At 41.1% G+C, this 19682-nt stretch overlaps 1 protein-coding gene and 1 pseudogene across 21 annotated transcripts in view; one reads left to right on the forward strand and one right to left on the reverse strand.

Moving 5' to 3' along the window:
- The window catches only part of NEK11 (NIMA related kinase 11), a 256069-nt gene that overhangs the window by 80693 nt on the left and 155694 nt on the right, over positions 1-19682 (reverse strand). The window lies entirely within an intron of this gene.
- LOC144293908 (large ribosomal subunit protein mL42 pseudogene) lies at positions 8366-8915 on the forward strand (annotated as a pseudogene).

Here is a 19682-nt window from a genome sequence, read left to right on the forward strand (position 1 = left end):
ATGCCAATAAGACACTCCCATCATCCCTCCCTCAACCCTAGGAAGTAGAAACCAAAAACATCACCAGGTACTGCCAAATGTCTCCCAAGGGTAAAAAAATCTCCCCTGATTGAGACTAGTTGATCTACATATAACTATATCCCCAGATACATATTTTTTTCTACTGGTTAAATTTGGATCAATTTGGTGATCAAAATAAATGACACTAATGATTAATAAGCCACAGAATTAAATAAAATCCAACTGTTACTTTTTAACATTTAAATGAAACTTTGTCTTTTGAAAAAGAGACAATTCATTATAAAGATCAGGTTCTCCTTTATTTTTACATTAAATAATTTAGAAAAGGAGTTAAAGAGCTTGTCTCACTGTGTTGCAACTTCATTTAGCAATAAACTCATTCCTTGTGTTCCAGCAATTATTTAATTGAACATAAAGGACCCCAGTAGAAATATACCCACCCCCAGGAGAAAGGAAGAAAAATGGAAATGAATACCATGTCTTTCTAAAGATGTTTCCCAGTACTTTGCACCATGTTTGCACTTTAGCAAGGAGTTCAATCATGGAAAACATCTTTCAGGAGCATATTATGGCTGGTACAATGTGGGGATTATTCTGTTGATTGGAACCTGTGCATTTCCTCTCTGTTTCACAATTTAAATTGATCTCTGCCAGAGCTAAGTGAACTAAGAGAGCAACCACATCCAGATAGAAGCTAAATTGCAGTGCTACCAGTCTGCACTCCTTTCAGCCAAGTGCCAGGAAGCCGAATTTCAAATGTTGTGAAGATAACATAATTGTTCTTTTGCTGATGAATTCAGAAGCTCTTTAAGCCTCCTTCCCCCATAACCAATTCCTCCATAACAGGAACAGGTCTTCAAGGCATGAGGAACATCTGGTAAGATTTAGTTCTGGAAAACTGTCCCACAGATTCAAGTTTGGTCAAACACCCAGATTTTTTCCAGAAACAGATGCAGTAATTTGGCTAATGAATTCAAAATTGCTCCTAAGGGGGATAAGGTAGCTGTTTTGAAAAGGTCAGTTGAATCTGTAACGTACGTGAGACCTAGTGACACCTGCCCAGCGGCCACAGGCAAAGTTATGGTATCTGAAGCAACCTCTCCTTTTAAACAATGTTTATATAGAGTTAATAAAAAATAATATGTCCTCTAATAATTCATATTTATTTTTTATTCTGGAAAATAATAGAAAATTATCAAAAGAAAATAAATATTACCAAAGAAACCAGTCACTATTGATATAACACAACACACACACACATATCTAATTAGTCTTTTCTACATGGCTCTATCTTTCAGATATTTGAAATTATACCATAGATGTATGGTACACATAGAATACACAGACACCCATGCATTTTTGCTTGGACTTTCATCCCATGCTATTAAGAATGCTTCATAAATATAATTTTAATAGCAGCATAATCCTGTGCTATATAGCCATATCACATTTCTTTATCTGTGCCCTCATCATTGGACATCTGGGACGCTTCCACTTTTTTGTTGTAAATAATTCTGCAGTGACTATCTTTGGACATCAATCTCGGACTCATGTGTAATATGATTTCTTTAGGTTAGTAGAATCATTGAACCAAAGAATGTGAACATTTAGAAACCATCCTCTTTTCACTGTTCTCACTCTTTTCTTCAGGTTCCCACCCATCCCAAGGAGGGCATTCTCTCCACAATGAGCTCCTTTATATTTTGTTTCATCTTCCTCTCATGAAAATTTTCTTTCTCTCAAGAAAAAGAGTAGAGCCATGAAAGCCCAAGGTGATTGATAAGGCTCATGTGTTATTTCAGGGTATTTGTGTTTTGATAAGGTATATAACCTCATATCAGTGGAATGAATTTCTAATAGCAAAAGTTTAGGCACCAGAAAGCAAGCACATCAAAGGAGAAAATCAGATGGTATCTTTTCAGGCCTGTAAAAATCATACTGCATCGATTGATTTAATTATCAGCAAGTTCTATCTGATTAAATAATTCAGATTATCTCCTCATCGTAGAGCTAGTCATGGTGAAAGATTTAGTTCATACACACACAAAACTGTCACTTGATTACTCAGTTGTATTCCATTCAGGAAACATTTACTGAATGCTAGTTACGTACCAATGTATACAAAGATGAGGGAGACAGATGCAGCAGCCTTACTTAGCCCACCATTTGGGGACAGACCATCCATTTTCATAGATGGGAGGGAAGAGAGCACATGAACAGAGGCTGGGAGGGATGATCTTGTGTTCTGCTGTATCCCAGACTAGCCTTTCAGCAGTGACCTCCTTCATTATTTCTCCTGCAATGCAAGCTGTCTACCATCAGGTGGCTTGTAGGATCACAGAAGCCAAACTGGGAAACCAGTACCAAGGCCCTTCTTTTCTATTAAAAAAGAGCCACACATTAAAAGTAAACAAGTAAAAATCCAACAGTTACCCTAGCTCAAGCCACCATCAATCATCTCTTGCCTCCTTACTTCTCTGCTTCCACTGTGGCATTGCTTTAATCCATTTCCCTTATAAAAGCCACACTTTGTTGCTGTGCATGGAATACAACTCAGAGCCCTGTAGATAGAATGAAATCCAGTCATGGCTTGCCACGTCTAGTGTGATCCAGTTCCTTTTGATCTTTCTAATCTCGCCTCTTTCCACTTGCTCTTCTGTGCACCTTGCTTCAGCCACATTGCTCTCTTCTCTTCAAATGCACCAGGATCTTTTGCACCTTGGGGCCCTTCTCATTGGCTGAGAATGCGTTGGCCTCACATATATATTCAAGTGACTGCCTTCCTCATCCTTCAGATCTCCACGTTCTGTCACCTGCTCAGAGGTCCTCTGAGCATCTGTCTAAATTACGTTTCCATCACCACTTTAGTTAACCCTATCGCAGTGCCGTTTCTTTTGATTGATTCACTTATCCAAAGATAAAATTAATGTTTTGTTCATTATTGTGAGCTCCATGAGTGCAGGACCATGCCTGCTGAGTAATTATTAGCTCAGAGGTGGGCACACAGGAAGCAACCAATAAACCTTTTTTGAAAATGCTGATGAAAGAAAAGCCACCCAAAGCAACAAACAGAATATTCCTGTTCCTACCTCACCATGCAGGTTTTATTTAAATTCAGAGCTTCTCAGTCCAGTGCAAACTTTGAATGCATTTTCCCCATTCAATTTTTTCAGAGGCTTTTATTTACAGAGCTTCCTATTGAGCCATCTGATGGTGCATCTTCTGCTTCACTCTTTATTTTCCTTGGCTTGTTCTTTTTTTTTTTAAGATTTTCTTTATTTATTCATGAGAGACACACAGAGAGAGGCAGAGAGTGAGAAGCAGGCTCCATGCAGGGAGCTTGACGTGGGATTCGATCCCGGGTCTCCAGGATCACACCCTGGGCTGATGGTGGCGCTAAATCACTGAGTCACCCAGGCTGCCTGGCTCTCAGATGTTCTATCGTATGGCTATTTTCTGACTCTTTCTGAGCTGACCTCAGAGACAGATATGACCCACAGGCTACCCCTAACTGGAACTTCCTTTGGTGAAATCCCTCTCAGGAGCCTCTGGGAAACTTTCTGTTGTTACCTTCCAAATGTCCCAAAATGAGGAATGTGCTCTCAAAAGATGACCTCACTATGGGCTGAAGTCCTGCTACAAGTTCTCCCTCCCTGTGACCACTGCAGGGTACACACCACTAGGCACTGTGAGATGTGCTACTATTGAGAGATAAAAGCCTCAGGTGAAGCATGTGAATGTCAGGTTTAGAATTTCTCATTCTAAATTTAGCTTTTTGCTCATTAGTCCCCCAGGCCTTCCTTGCCTCCTAGTCGGTCCTTCCTGGGCCTGGTTTACTATTCTTCCCAATTCCACATTCTAGCAGGCCCCAGGATATTTGTCCGATAGATCCTATGGCCCATAGGAATAGGACCCTTTACTATCTGGGTCACAGATTTATCTACCTTGGCTTCAACAAAACTATACCATATGTCTGTGGTATCTTGGAGATTCATAACCTTCATGAACACATTGAAAGCTCTGAAAAGCCTTCTAATAAAGATCTAAAACACTGTTTAACATAGTATTTCCCAAACCTAATTGCCTGCGAAACCCAGGAACATTCTTTGGGAAAGCCTCATGTGGACTAATACATTAACCGAGCTTCCTGTCCCATTCAGTCTACTCTAGGATCCCCAGGTGTCTTTACTGGATTTAGTCCTGGGACATCTGCAAGCTCCCTGTCCTTACTCTTTTTTTTTTTTCCCTGTCCTTACTCTTGTTCAAGTAAACATTTTCTACTATGAGAACCTCTATCCTATTACACATAAGTTACTCTCATTGGAAGAAAGATTGCTTTAGTATCCTTAGATCTAAAATGCCTTTAACTTTTCAATTAAAACATTTCCTTGGTTCTTTCTTTGAGATTAAAAAATAATGCTACTTTCCCACCATTGCCCTCAAGTCACTTTACTGAAAATACCTAAGTATGAGCATTTCAGCAAAAAGATATTTACGTCCTACTACTCCACATTAGAACCATGATTTTTCTTTTAAAGATTTTATTTATTTATTCATGAGAGACACACACACACAGAGAGAGAGAGAGAGAGAGGCAGAGACACAGGCAGAGGGAGAAGCAGGCTTGTGCAGGGAGCCTGACATGAGACTCGATCCCGGGTCTCTAGGATCACGCCCTGGGCTGAGCCACCCGGGCTGCCCAAACCATGATGTTTTAGATTCTGGAGCAACTTCTAAAAAGATGGATGGAGCATGTTTTTTTTTTTTTTTTTTTTTTTTTTTGCAAAGGTTAACTGAAAGAGTTTTTATCCTTTAGCCTTGCAGACATAGGTCACAGTTACCCAAAAGGATTTTAGGATGAAACTGGGAAAGTATTTTTGGAATCAATAACACATTTGGTGATAGCAGACCTGTACCAAACCCTGTTAAAAATTCAGTGTGCTTCAATGAATTTCTCAGTGTCCTTTTTTTTGAAATGGAAGTGTGGTCAACATACAATATTATAGTTTCAGATGTACAACATCATGATTCAACATTTATATACATTACAAAGTGATCACCACAGTAAACTAGCTTCCAACTCACTCTCCTTTTAATTGCTGAGCAATGAAAACAGTTAACATTGTATGGGGTATTTTCTACTTCACACCTGTGATAGGGAGGCTTTCCAATCTTGTTTTGTATTCCTAGATAGTGGAGCTCTTGGCCTGTTTCCAGTCACAGATCAGCTTTGGAGGTGAGGTATAGATACGTAGTCCTCTTACCCAGTGACTCTCAAATTTTACTCTGTGTAGGAATCATCCAGGGATCTGGTTAAGAATGCAGAATCTGATTCAGCAGGTCTGGAGTAGGGTCAAGATTCTACATTTTAACAAGCTCTCAACAGCTACTAATACTGCTGGTCCATGGACCACAATTTCAAGAGCAAACTTTAGCAATAAGAATGATTGGTGCTAGACTACTTTAATGAGCCTGCCATGAAGATTGTACTAGAAAGATCTGTTTATCTTTAGAGAATTCTCATTTATTCAATTAGTGTGAATGTTACTTTAAGCTGGGAAGAATTTCCACAAGCACCTATTTTACTAACTCAAGATTTTTCAACTTCAGCACTAGTGACATGTTGGGCTGGGTAATTCTTGGTGTGGGGGACCATTGTGTGTGTTGTAGGATGTTTGGCAGTATCCTTGGCATTCACCTACTACCAGTACCCCCCCTCACCCAAGTTGTGACAATTAAACATGTCATTAGAAATTTCCAAATAGGGTAGCACCGGTGGTGCAGCAGTTTGGCACCGCCTGCAGCCCAGGGCATGATCCTGGAGACCGGGGATTGGGTCCCGCATTGGGCTTCCTGCATGGAGCCTGCTTCTCCCTCTGCCTGTGTCTCTGTCTCTCTTTGTGTTGCACATGAATAAATAAATAAAATCTTAAAAAAAAAAACTTCCAAATACTCCTAGAGGGCAAAATGCCCACTGTACTGACATGGAATCACTTGGCACCATGATATTTGTCGCATTCTATTATAGATATGAGTCTATAGACTTCTAATTGATTGCAATGTATATATATTCCACAACTCAGAAGTTATCTTCATGAAGAATCAAGGTAATTTCCACGAAGGACTATTTAAGTATTAAGACTAAGACATTTCTCCTTCTCTGCATGGCTTCAAGAACATGATGTCTTTTCTTTGCTGAGCTTTACATTTAGAATAGTGGGATGTATATGTCCATATATGTGTGTGTGTAAGGTATAACTATAGAACTTACACAAAAACCATAGGTATTAATATATTAGATACTTTATACATAATACATGTCTGAAACAATAGCAAAATCTCCCCTTTACTCTTGTTTTCTTTTTTTTTTTTTTTTTTTTTTTTTTTTTTTTTTTTTTTTTTACTCTTGTTTTCATTTAAGAAATATGTGAAGAACTTTGGTGTATACAGTACTAGATATGTTCATGATGAATTAGAGAGTGACAAAACTCAAAAGAATCACATTTATTATTGAAGTCTTCTGTGTCAGATACTTTAATATTTTGAATATTGCATACACTGGAAATCAAAAATTCAATTAAATGTTAGTTTTCAATAACACTCTTTTCATGTCCTGAAGACTCTCTGGGCCATAAAAACGAAAACAAAAATCCAACCACCTATAATTGCCAACCAATTCTGTTGCTTCCCTACTCAACTTACTATTGGTATAATTAGAGAATTCTGATTCCTGAAAAACATAAAAATCTCCCAACCATAAAGAATTCAGTGGTGTATACATTAATAAAAGAAAGAATAAAAGCCAAACAATCTTGTCAATAGATGCAGAAAAAGCATTTGAGAAAATATAATGTCCATTCTTGATAAAAACCCTCAACAAAGTAGGGATAAATGAAACATATCTCAGCATCATAAAGGTATATAAAAACCCCCACAGCCAATATCATCCTCAATGGGGAAAACTAAGAGGCTATGGTCAGGAACATGACAAGGATGCCCACTCTCACCATTACTATTTAACATAGTACTGGAAGTCTTAGCCTCAGTAATCAGACAACAAAATGAAATAAAAGGCATTCAAATCAGTAAGGAAGAAGTCAAACTTTCCTACTTGCAGACAACATGATACTCTAATGTAGAAAACCCAAAAGTCTCCACAAAAAAATTGTGGAACTTATACATTAATTCAGCAAAGTTGGAGGATATAAAAATCAATGTTCAGAAATCTGTTGCATTTCTATACACCAATAACAAAGCAGCAGAAAAAGAAATTAAGGAATTGATACCATTTGCAATTGCACCAAAAACAAAAACATATCTAGGAATAATCCTAACTAAAGTGGTACCTAAGAAAGAACCTGAAGAGAACACAACAAAATGGAATAGCATTCCATGCTCATGTATTGGAAGAACAAACATTGTTAAAATGTCTATACTACCTAAAAGCAATCTAAACATTTAATGCAATCCCTATCAAAATAGCGCCAGCATTTTTCACAGAGCTAGAACAAATAATCCTAAAATTTTATAGAACCACAAAAGACCCCAAATAGCCAAAGCAATCCTGAAAAAGAAAAACGAAACTGGAGGCATCATGATCCCAGATTTCAATCTATATTACAAAGCTGTAATCATCAAGACAGTATGGTCCTGGCACAAAAACAGACACACTGATCAGTGCAACAGAATAGAGAACCCGGGAATGGACCCACAACTATATGGTCAGCTAATCTTTGACAAAGCAGAAAAGACTATCCAATGGAAAAAGTCTCTTCAACAAATGATGTTGGGAAAACTGGATAGCAACATGCAGAAGAATGAAATTAGACCATTTCCTTACACCATACACAAAAATAAACTCAAAATGGATGAAAGACGGCAATGTGAAACAAAATCCTAGAGAACACAGGTAGAAGCCTCTTTGACCTCAGCAACTTCTTGCTAGACACATTGCTGGAGGCAAGGGAAACAAAAGCAAAAATGAGCTATTGCAACTTCATCAAGATAAAAAGGGTTTGCACGTTCTGGGACCCAGATTGAGGTAAAATGGCAGGATCGTGGTGCCGCTGACACAGGGATGAAAATAGTTACACGTGGAAGCAGAATTTAAAATCCATCTCTCGGGGATCCCTGGGTGGCACAGCAGTTTAGCGCCTGCCTTTGGCCCAGGGCACAATCCTGGAGACCCGGGATCAAATCCCACGTCGGGCTCCCGGTGCATGGAGCCTGCTTCTCCCTCTGCCTGTGTCTCTGCCTCTCTCTCTCTCTCTCTCTCTCTCTCTCTCTGTGTGTGACTATCATGAATAAATAAATAAAATCTTTAAAAAAAATCCATCTCTCTTCAAATCATCTTTTACACCACCCAATAGCATCTTGATTCACCATGGCATTGGCAGCAGTAAAATGGGCAATATCAAACAGAACTGTCTGGAAACATTTAATTCCGATTCAAAATGGAGCTTTATATTGTGTTTGTCATAAATCTATGTATTCTCCTCTACCAGATGACTATATTGCAAAGTAGAGCTTGCTTTGACATCTGACGGCAGGACGATAGTATGCTACCACCCTCTGTGGACATTCCATATGAGCATACAAAACCTATCCCTCGGCCAGATCCTGTGCATAATAATGAAGAAACACATGACCAAGTGCTGAAAACCAGACTGGAAGAAAAAAATGAACACTTTGAGCAAGGACTTATGATAGAAAAACTTAGCAAAATGTTCTTTACTACTAAGCACCATTGGTATCCTTGTGAACAGTATCATAGACGTCGTAGGAAACTGGATCCTCCAAAAGACAGATGATACTGAGGTTTTCAGGAATCAAAAAGATGTTATCTTGTGTCTCATTTGCCATTTGAGAAATGCAATTGAGTATATTCACTAATATGCTATATAGCAAAATAATAAAATGTATTTTCATATGTTAAAAAGGGGTTTGCACAGGAAAGAAACAATCAGCAAAACTAAAAGGCAATCTATGGAATTTTTGCAAATGACATATCTGATAAAAGGCTGGTCTCCAAAGTCCATAAAGAATTTATCAAACTCAACACCCCAAAAAACAAATAATCCAGTTAAGAAATGGGCAGAGGACATGAATAGATACTTTTCCAAAAAGACATACAGGTGGCCAACGACACATGAAAAAATGCTCAACATCACTCATCATCAGGGAACACAAATCAAAACCATGATGAGGTACCACCTCACAACTCTCAGAATGGCTAAAATCAACAACACAAGAAACAAAAGGTGTTGGCGAGGATGCAGAGAAAGGGGAACCCTCTCACATTGTTGGTACGAATGGAAACTGGTGCAGCCACGTTGAAGAACAGTATGGAGGTTCCTCAAAAAGGTAGAAATAGAACTATCCTATGATCCAGCAATTGCACTACTCTGTATTTACCCAAAGGACACAAAAATACAGATTTGAAGGGGTACATGCACCTCAATGTTTACTGCAGCATTATCAACAATAGCCAAACTATGGAGAGAGTCCAAATATCCACTGACTGATGAATAGATGAAGAAAGTGTGGTGCACATATATACAGATGAACATATAGGAAGGGGGAAAAGAAAAGGAGAGAGAGAAACAAACCATAAAGGACTCTTTTTTTTTTAATATTTTATTTATTATTTATTTATTTAAGTCACAGACAGAGAGAGAGAGAGGCAGAGACACAGGCAGAGAGAGAAGCAGGCTCCATGCACCAGGAGCCTGATGTGGGATTCGATCCCGGGTCTCCAGGATCGCGCCCTGGGCCAAAGGCAGGCGCCAAACCGCTGTGCCACCCAGGGATCCCCATAAAGGACTCTTAATGATAGAGAACAAACTGAGGGGATGGAGAGAGAAGGAGGAGGATGGGCTAGATGGGTGATGGGTATTAAGGAGGGTACTTGTGATGAGCACTGAGTATTGTATGTAATCAATGAATCACTGAATTCTACTCCTGAAACCAATATTGCAATATATACTAATGAAAATTTAACTTAAAAAAAGAGAGAGAGAGAGAGAGAGAATTCAGGGGTGTGGAAAAAAGTAGTTTTCCAATCTAGGAAGATTTTTTCTGAGCATTATTTTATTCAAATCTAATACTCTGATAGACTCAATGAATCAAATTCTCAATAACATCTGGACATGGATACTCCATAACAGACCAGGGTAGTCAAAATGTCGTTACAAGGTTTATACCAAACCAGAACTACGGAGCATCCTACATTTCATGTTAATTCTTAGAGGCAAGCCCCAAATACTGTCATTTGTGCATATCACAAGCATTGGTTTGTTCCTTGGAATTCAAACTTTTATTTGAAAGTTGACAAGAAGCTATTTTGAAAATATAATCCAATAACTACACAACCATATTTCTACACCAATATTCCTGCTAGGAAAAGAAAAAGAATCTTAATTTATCATCTATATCACCTAGGACAGTTTCAGCTACAAGTAACCCAAAGCCTACATAAACTGGCTTAAACAAAGAGCTCCAGTATGTTCCTCTCCATGCACTCTCAGACCCCCTCCTCCCTGAGAAAATATATCCTCACACTTTTTGACCAGGATTGATTGCATATTCTTCTTAAACCAATCCCTGGTGGAGTTTAATGGACAAACTGGCTGGAATGAATAGGATTTAAGATTTATCCAGATCAGGCAGCCCTAGTGGCTCAGCAGTTTAGCGCTGCTGTCAGCCCAGGGCGTGATCCTGGAGACCCGGGATCAAGTCCAACGTCCAACGTTGGGCTCCCTGCATGGAGCCTGCTTCCCTCTGCCCCTCTCTCTCTCTCTCATTCTCTCTCTCTCTCTCTCTCTCTCTGTCTCATGAATAAATAAATAAAATCTTAAAAAAAAAAAGATTTATCCAGATCATGAGGGGAGGCTGGCCACTGGCACAAAGTGAAGGCTCTGACAGAATGGACCAAGGGAGAGGGGCACAGCCTAGTGGTTAGGGGCATGGGCTTTGGATAAAGCCTGACTGAGTTTACATCTGGCTTTGCCATTTGCCAGTTGTGTGTCTTGAGCACGGTACCTAACCTATTTTTTTTTTTTTTTAAGATTTTACTTATTTATTCATGAGACACACACACAGAGAGAGAGAAAGAGAGAGAGAGAGGGAGAAGCAGGCTCCATGCAGGGAGCCCAATACGGGACTCGATCCCAGGTCTCCAGGATCACGCCCTGGGCCAAAGGCAGGCGCTAAACCACTGAGCCACCCAGGGATCCCCGGTACTTAACCTATTCATGCCTTACGTTCCCTAACTATAAAATGGGTTGTTAGGAGGAATAAATGTTAGCATCTCCAAAGTGCATAGATCCATGTCTGTGACATATTAACTGTAATATGTGTTTGTTAAACAAAATGCTCAAAAATGTTTGTTTGGTACATGACCAATATGCTCAGCAGCTTGGAACCCAGCTTAACTTTCTGCTCAAATTGTTGGAATGGATAATGCAGTTGAAGAAATCTCTTTCTGAAGCAGTTTGTTTCTCAAGCTGTCGCTGACAGTCACTTATTCCCCTGAGGGAACAAAGCAATGAGAAGCCACTCACAGAGAAGCCCAGTCCCATGAGGTTTGTTGTCCAAAGTCTAAGGACACTTGACCTTTATCTGGATGAAGAAGATATTACAGAGAAAGGAGCCAGAGTGAGGCAAGGCAGAGAGGTAAAGACATTGTGTCCTTCACTCTTCCATGTTTCCCCTGTGAATGTCTTCCTCTCATTCAATGAGAGATAAAGAACTGTAAGTTGGCTAAAAAAGAAACAAAGCACTTATTTAAGAGAAATGTTACATAAGTCTGAAACTTGAGAAGTTTCAATGTTCACTTACACAGCTTTCTTTGAAGCTATATATACATATAGCTTCATATATATATATGGATAAAGAGATCTAGCAGTGACATCAGTAAAATGGTAACCAGTTCACAATATTGTACCCTTCTTAGAATGAATTGTGAATGAATGAATGAATGAATGAATGGTAACTACCTGTCAGAAGACCTTACTTTCAGATGAGGGCTCAGTTTGGGTACCAATAGCCCTTAGCAATTGTACATCTATCTTTAGACATTCTCAAGAACCTCCCAGAGGGGGGTTCTTCTGCTTCCTGCCCCACACCTTGAGGTGGTGAAAACCCAACCATCTGTCTACATCTAGCAGCCTCAGCGCTCTCCTGGCGGGTGCGCAATGCTGACTCCCAAAGGCATACACACAGAAGGCTGGACAGTTAGCAACCCAGACATAAACAGCTTCACAGCTAGGAAGTGTTTTATGTTTCCTGGGGCGGAAGGCTGCTCAGGATAAGTGGGAATGGATACTACATGGTGTGCTGCCAGGCCCGACACCATTTCTGTCTGTGGAACAATCCCAAGCAAAGATCTATAAACATATGGATAAAGTGGACATAAGCATCTATATAGCTCCAGCCACAGAAAGGAGTTCAGCCAGGCTTCATCTAACTCAGACCATTGGGCACATCCTCCCCCTCAAGCGTCCCTATGTCAGTGGGTGTGATGATGTGAAGGGGCTGATTTCTCTTACTTCTTGGGCACCTGTGTTGTCAGAGTCTCACAGGGTGAAACCAAACCATATGGAACCCTTTACCCCACTCATGCTCAGTCAATCTAGACTCACCCTTTTTTCCCAAGACACTTATTTGAGTGTACCCAGGACCTCCTTGAAGCTAAAAAGTCATGCACAGGCTATAAGGAGTCAAAGAAGCAGCCTCAATACAGGCTGACTTACAAGTGTCATTATATATGTATGAGTATCACATTTCTGGTGTAGTTTTTTTGGTAGTTTTTTTTTTTTTTGTCTTCATGACATCGTTGATGGTGTATTATTTTTATCAGGTAAATTGCATGCAACGAAATGCCAGATTTTCAGTGTAAGATACCCATGTAGCCACCACCCCAAACAAGATAAAGAACACCTCTATCATCCCTGAAATTTACCCCAAGCCCCCTTCCAGCCAAACCCCACCTTCCACTGCCACTGTTATTCCTATTTCTACTGCCATGGACTCATTTTAAGACTTTATTTCACTTGCCCTTCACTGGATTAGTCTTGTACCTAAAATAAAATCCACTCTCCTTACAAGACCTTCATGATGTAGCTACCGCTGGCCTGACTTCTCCAAAAGCATCGATCCTCTTGCTTACTATGCAATTTCTCAAAGTTGCCAAGTCCTTTTATGACCCGAGCCTTCTTATACACCCTTCCCCCTCTATGAAATACTCCTCTCTCATTTCTGTTTCTTTACATCAAGGGGCTGGCTTTTTCCATCCTTCAGGTTATAGCTGAAAACCCCTCTTCTAGAAACTTCCTGATTCCTCTCTCAGTTTGGTGTCCCCACCGCCCCTCCTAAAGCCCATTTCCTCCATCACTTTAACCTCTTCCTTTCCTTATTGCTCTAGATGTTTGCCTACTGGCTTATGGGCTGCCTGTACCACTAGACTATCCATGCAGGCATTCATTCATCCATTTATCTCACAATATATCTGCTCAGTATTTGCCCTGTGCTAAACACTGTTCAAGGTGCTTGGGAATACAGCAGTGATACAAACAGAATCTTTGCCCTACTATTTTAGTAGGGGAAGACAGACCATAAATGAAGAAGCAAGTAAACAGTGGTAGGTCAGATGGTAATAAGGTCTATGGAGAAAATAAAGCAGGGAAAGGACACAAGACTTCTCAGGCCAGTAAGTGCTATTTTATCTAAGTACTCTGAGTCCTCCCCAATATGACAGCATATAAGCACAGACCTGAAGGTAAAGAGGGAGCAAAATAATTTGTGTATCTGGAGGGGAGGGCATTCCAGGCTTTCTATGGCAGGAACATGCCTGGTGTATTCCAGAAACAGGAAGGAGACTAATATGACTACAGTGGGGTGGGCAAGGGCAATTCTCACAGTGATGGAAGGGAGGGGCTCTTCCATGGGTGATGATGGGATGCTGCAAGACCATTTTGAACAGACTCATGCCTTTTAGTTTGAGTGAGGTATGGCGGGGAGGGTAACTGGGAGACCAGTTAGAAGCTATTGCAATCATACACTGGGGAGGTGATGGTGGCTCCAGCAATTGGAATAGAGGTGCTAAGTAGTGATCATATTCTAAAGATCAAGTCAATAGGTTTTGCTTATGGATTGGAAGTGGAATGTGAGTGAAAGGTCGTGAGTCAAGGTTGACTCAGGAGGAGCTGATGTGGACTGGGGCTGGTGTGTATTCGTTCACTTTTGGACATGCTTAGTTTAGGATGTCTATTAGAAGTCCATATGACACCTATCCCCACTCCTGGGCAGATGGGGTATGTGAATCTGGAGTTATGGGGAGACAGAGCTGAAGAATGGGAAGAATGGAAGACACACATTTGGGAGTTGACAGTCTATGGATACTCTGTAAATACATGAGAATGGGTGAGATGTCCATGAAGATGGCATTGTGACTGTTTTTCACTACCTTAAACCCAGCACCTAGAACACTCAAATATGTGATAGATAATGTATGATCTAAGCAACAACCCACCCGTGTTCTTTCCCGCAAGCTGCTTTACTACACTACTGCACACTCTCCTTCAAACTATTTCCACTACATCCTGAAAAATGTCATTAAGTTACAGAAACCAAAACACCAAGGTGACCTTATCCACTTTCTACACACTCAGAGAAGTACCTTTCACATCTCTCTTCAATCTCATTAGAAGGCAAGCCGTTGCTTATTTGCATTCATAATTCATAGGAAGACAGAGGGTGCCGTTTAGTACAAAGCCACAGGACAAAGCGGATGGTGCCTTGGTGGAGGCTGCCCTGAAATCAGTAAGCTGACGTCTTCACTCTTATCTCACTGCCAATGGTCACCTTCTGTCAAGGAAAAAAGGTCTCAGAGTGTGTGCAGTGATGGGAACACAGAGCCACATCTGCAAAACTCAAACTGCAAATAAGCCCCCAGGCTCCTGTAACACTAAATGCCTCTGTCACTGAATTTGGAGTCACTGATACGTGACTGTCAATGTGTCCACATTTCACTGCTAATGCCTTGTTTACTCTACATTATTAAAACCTCACTGCAGCTGTCTCTTATTAATGCCTAGGCCCGTGGCACATCGGTATCCGTGAGGTTGCTTCTGGGTTTCAAAGACATTCACAGGTATCCTATACAGAGCTCTTAAGACATTTTGGATCGCAGTTTAGAAATGTAAAGGATGGAGAGAAGAGAAAAGAAAGCAGGGTCGTTGGGAGTGGCATCACGGCGCCCACCCAGGAACTTGGGCAATGAATTTTTCAGGAGCTGGGGTGGGTGGTACCTTTGCTGTGATCCATTTATCAAGTGGCAGCAGTGTGGGGTGGGGGAGCCTGCCCCCAATCCACCCTTTCTCTCCTAAAAGCTCACTTGCTCTTGATGAACTATTTATCTCTTTTCATGACACATGTTCAGTAGTCTAGGGAAGAAAGTCCTGCAATTTAAGGAATGTTTATTGGTTCATGTTCCAAAAGGTAGCCCTTGTCATACACACTTCTTTACTGCACGTTACTATTTTTGACTCCAGCTCTAGCTTTATTGCTATATGAATCCCACAGAGTACATAGAAAACATAGTCCTGTGTTTTCAACATGATTTTAAATCATCCGATCATGTTCTCACACATTTTGGAGCTGTCCCTGAGGTCCCTAGAATCTTCTTTTCCTCTCCTTTACTAGCTTCTACATTCAGTTCTACACTCACCCCAACTGTCTCCTAGTTGACAAGGAGCATCTGCTGGTTTGTATTCCAGCCCTGTCAATGGACTAGGTGACGTTGGTCAAATTAGTTATTCTTTCTTTCCATTTGGCACTTTCCCCTTTGTAAAGTGGGATGGGAAGATGTTAACTCTGTAAAGTACTTGTGAGTATAAAATGGGATAAGGCACATAAAGGCCTTAGCGTGGCACCTGACGTGCTGCAAGGCTAGCTCTGTTTTATTAAGAATGATGACTACTTTCTCTGGTATGACATGGACCACTTCCAGATTAGCAGTTATGTAGAAAGGACCGTACCTCCAACAATGTCCTAGATGTGTCATACTCCTTTCTTCCTAGACATCATGAAATGGTGTTCACTCTTTCCCCATGAATAAAATATTCAGAAAATAAAATTAATTTCTCTGTGTAACTGAATCACAGAATAGTGGGATGGGCCATGTGTTTGCAAGGGCTGTTTAGGAGAAGCCCCAAAGGTGCCATGCCAACTAGGCTTACCAACTTTACAAAACCAGCATACACTGTTCCACCATGTTCACCCCCAGCTCTAGGAGTAGCACAGGAGAGCACAGTGCAGGTTGCTCACTGTCCCTTTCCTGCCCCAGCTGTTGCAGACCTCTGCTCAGCTCCCAACATGGATGTGGGGGAGGCTAGTGGAGGCTCCTACCCTCCACACTGATAGGAGTACACAGACTCTTTGCACTCCCACTAAGTTTTGCTTTGTCTTCATCCACCCCATCGCCTTCTTTTTTTTCCCTCCATTCTTTGGGATTGGGGTGAAAGTGTAGGTGTGATCTTCAATACAATAGTGGATTTGATTTAACAGATTTAGGGACTAGATCTACAAAGCCCACAGTGCCTATGTCCCAGGGCAAGGTTTGCTGGTCCCTGTCTGACCAGCAATGCACTATGCTTTGGCTTGGACAAGAAATAGTAGAGAGGGAAGGCAGGACAGCCATGATGGAAGTGAGAGCTGGAACAGGAACGAGAATGGAAACTGTCTCATCAAAGTGACTCCTTTCAGCAACGCGACCTAGATCTACAGAAGGCCTGTTACCTGGAAGGGTGACACATGAGACTGCTGAGTTTCTCTAACACCTCAACCAGGCTAGCTGCTTTCCAGCCTGGGACGAAGGTCAGGGGATGCTGATGGAGAGATGTTAAATAGTGGGGCTATTTACAGTGCTTCTTACAACTGATGACCTCTACGGTCACTTCAAGACAAAAACTGCTTCCCCTCATGCATGAAGTTAAATTGATTAAGTCAGTGCATGCAAAATAGTAGTTAAATCAGCCCTACAATTTGGACTCAAGAGTTCTGGCATCTTCTACTAAAACAAACAAACAAAAAGATAGCAGGAGGAGAGAATTCTGTATCCTATACCAGATGTGGGAGGCAGGCTCTTTTTTTGTTTCAATTTTCACAACTCAGCACTTCTCCAAGGCGCAGTATAACTTTTGCTTTGTGCATAGCTCAGTAATTCTGTTCAGTAGAACCAGACTAGATAATGCAGTGGCCCTTTTGCTATCCCCTGGCATCTAATGTGTTTACCCAATCATCATGGAGGAGGGATTATAACTGCTATAGTTAAGCTGTTGTGCCAGGAAAATACTGTACAAAGAAGTGGCTAAAAGAAGTGTCAGATCTGCAGCTCTGCTACTTGCTAGCTGTGTGGCTACTTGCCAGCTGTGTTCCCTTCACTGAGCCTCAGATTCCTCTTGTGCAAAGTGAGGAGATCACAACAGTCTCATCTTTCAAGGGACCTGAGTTTTAAAGTCAGTGCTTAATACAGTAACTAATGATAGACAAAATATGCTGTTTCCTTTTGAGCACCAAATGAAAGAACTGACTTGCACTTAGGAACTGCATTGTATGAAGAACATGTAGCTTTAAATACTAGAAGTCTAGGGCAATAATTCAAAGCACCAAGAGGTTCTCAATCTGAGAGACACATGAGCCCTGAGAGGCAGCGCGGGATTCTGGATTTACAGCTTTCGGCTCTTTCTCCATCTGGGACATCTGCCTTTTGGTAAAATGTTAGGCAGAACTGACCTGAAATCACTAACTTACATTCTCTTCCTTTCTCTTGGCCCTTCTCTGCCTTTCCTCACTCTCACCTTCTCCCCTGTTTGAGTCCAGTCAGTTAAATTCCAGCTTGATGTACTTCAACTAGAATACACGCATCAAAGGGCCAACTTGTAAGAATTAAACGAAAGTGCCAGTAGCCGGGGGTGCACCATTTACATTTCTCTTCAAGAGCCAGCCTGCTGCCAGTGTAGGTGACTACCCCCAGCTGCTGCCCCCTCAGGATCGGCTCTTCCCTGGAAGCACCCAGCCAGGTGGAGTGTGGGGATACTAGAGCCAGGCCATTCCTGCCCAGTTTGATCTCCTCTGGTGGGCAAGGCAGTTTTTGCCCTGGGGCTCTCTTACCAGAGCTGTGAAGACTTTTTTAGAGCTGCCCTGCACCTGAGGATGTCATCTAGTCCTCCTTCTCCCTCCATCCTTGTCCTCAAAGATGTAGACCAGCATTGTGGTTTGAGGCTTTCCCCAATTCTGTCTTGTCATCTGCTTCCCAGAGGACCTGGACTGACACAGTATATAAAAGTACATGGCATAGAATAAAGGTTCAGGGGACATTAGTTGTTATTGTTATAACAATTAGGATTTGATTAAACTAATGATTCTACTAATAGAAGACACTCAAAGGCATATATTCTCATGATGACCTGATCTAAGAGTCCTCGGTAGATTCTTAGGTCTTCTCTAGCCTATATCCATTTCTCTGCTTCTGTGGCTCCATTCCAAGAAGATGATTCTGCTTTACCTCATGCTTCACTATGCAGAGAATTTCAAAACCACTAGAGGATTTGGTGAAAGCTTCAGAATTAGTTGGTAAAATGGGCTTCCATAGCCCTTCGTCGTGGCAAGAACAAACACCATGGTCCTAAGAGCCTTCTTAAAACAAGGATTGATGCAAGCCACACTCATTAAACAATAGAGCCTTTTCCGAAGGAGTTCTGTGTGAAGTCATTATGGTCTACCTAGAGTGTGTATACCTGGTGCACACAGGACATTGATTAGTCTTGCAGAGGGAAATGATGGTCAAGGCAGCAAGGGAAAAACATAAGGGTCTCTGAACATACTCATTAAACAGCAGCCCTAAAGCATGTCCATTAGAGCAAAAAAAGTTTTCAGTGACAAGTCCCACAAATACTGTTGAAAACCCTGTTATGATGACAGCTATAAACTCCATTCTCCTGAGATCTAAGAGGCTGGTTCCAATTCAGTGACCAGAGACTTCATAGAGTAGCTATCAACAATATGATAATGGCTTGTGATAAAGGTGTTGTTGATGCTTAACACAGCAGAGAAGCAACATACTATCAACAGCAATTAGGTGCTTAATAAAATCACTTTGGAGATGCTACTGCTGAAGATTATCATGGGTGGGTACAAGGGACTCAGCAATCAATCCCAATGAAACCCATTGGACTGTTTGATGAAAGACTGTTTTTCTTTCATCAAACACAAACTATGTAACTTTGATCTGATTACTCACATAAAAGCCATGGATAGAGTGATAACTGAAGTAGACCCTGGACACGCTTGGGTCAAGGGTGAGACTGGGAAGAGGAAAGAAGAGGAAGATCCCAGTGATGGCTGAAGGTTTCACCCAATTCACAAAGCTGACAGACTGGGTCTTGGCATGAAGTTCTGTAACTACAATTTTGTGTGTCACTAATAAAATAACCTAGGAAGGGAAGAGCAGAAACTCATCACAACCACACATTCACTGCCTTTAGGGAGGGGGAAATGATATCAAATTACTAGGAAAAACAAATGGGATTGTAGTTAACCTCTCTCTATTACTCAATTGAGATTTCCACTCCTGTTTCTATTATGCCAAGTCCACTCTAGGT

The sequence above is a fragment of the Canis aureus genome, chromosome 22 (assembly GCF_053574225.1).
Source record: "Canis aureus isolate CA01 chromosome 22, VMU_Caureus_v.1.0, whole genome shotgun sequence".
Lineage (NCBI taxonomy): Eukaryota > Metazoa > Chordata > Mammalia > Carnivora > Canidae > Canis > Canis aureus.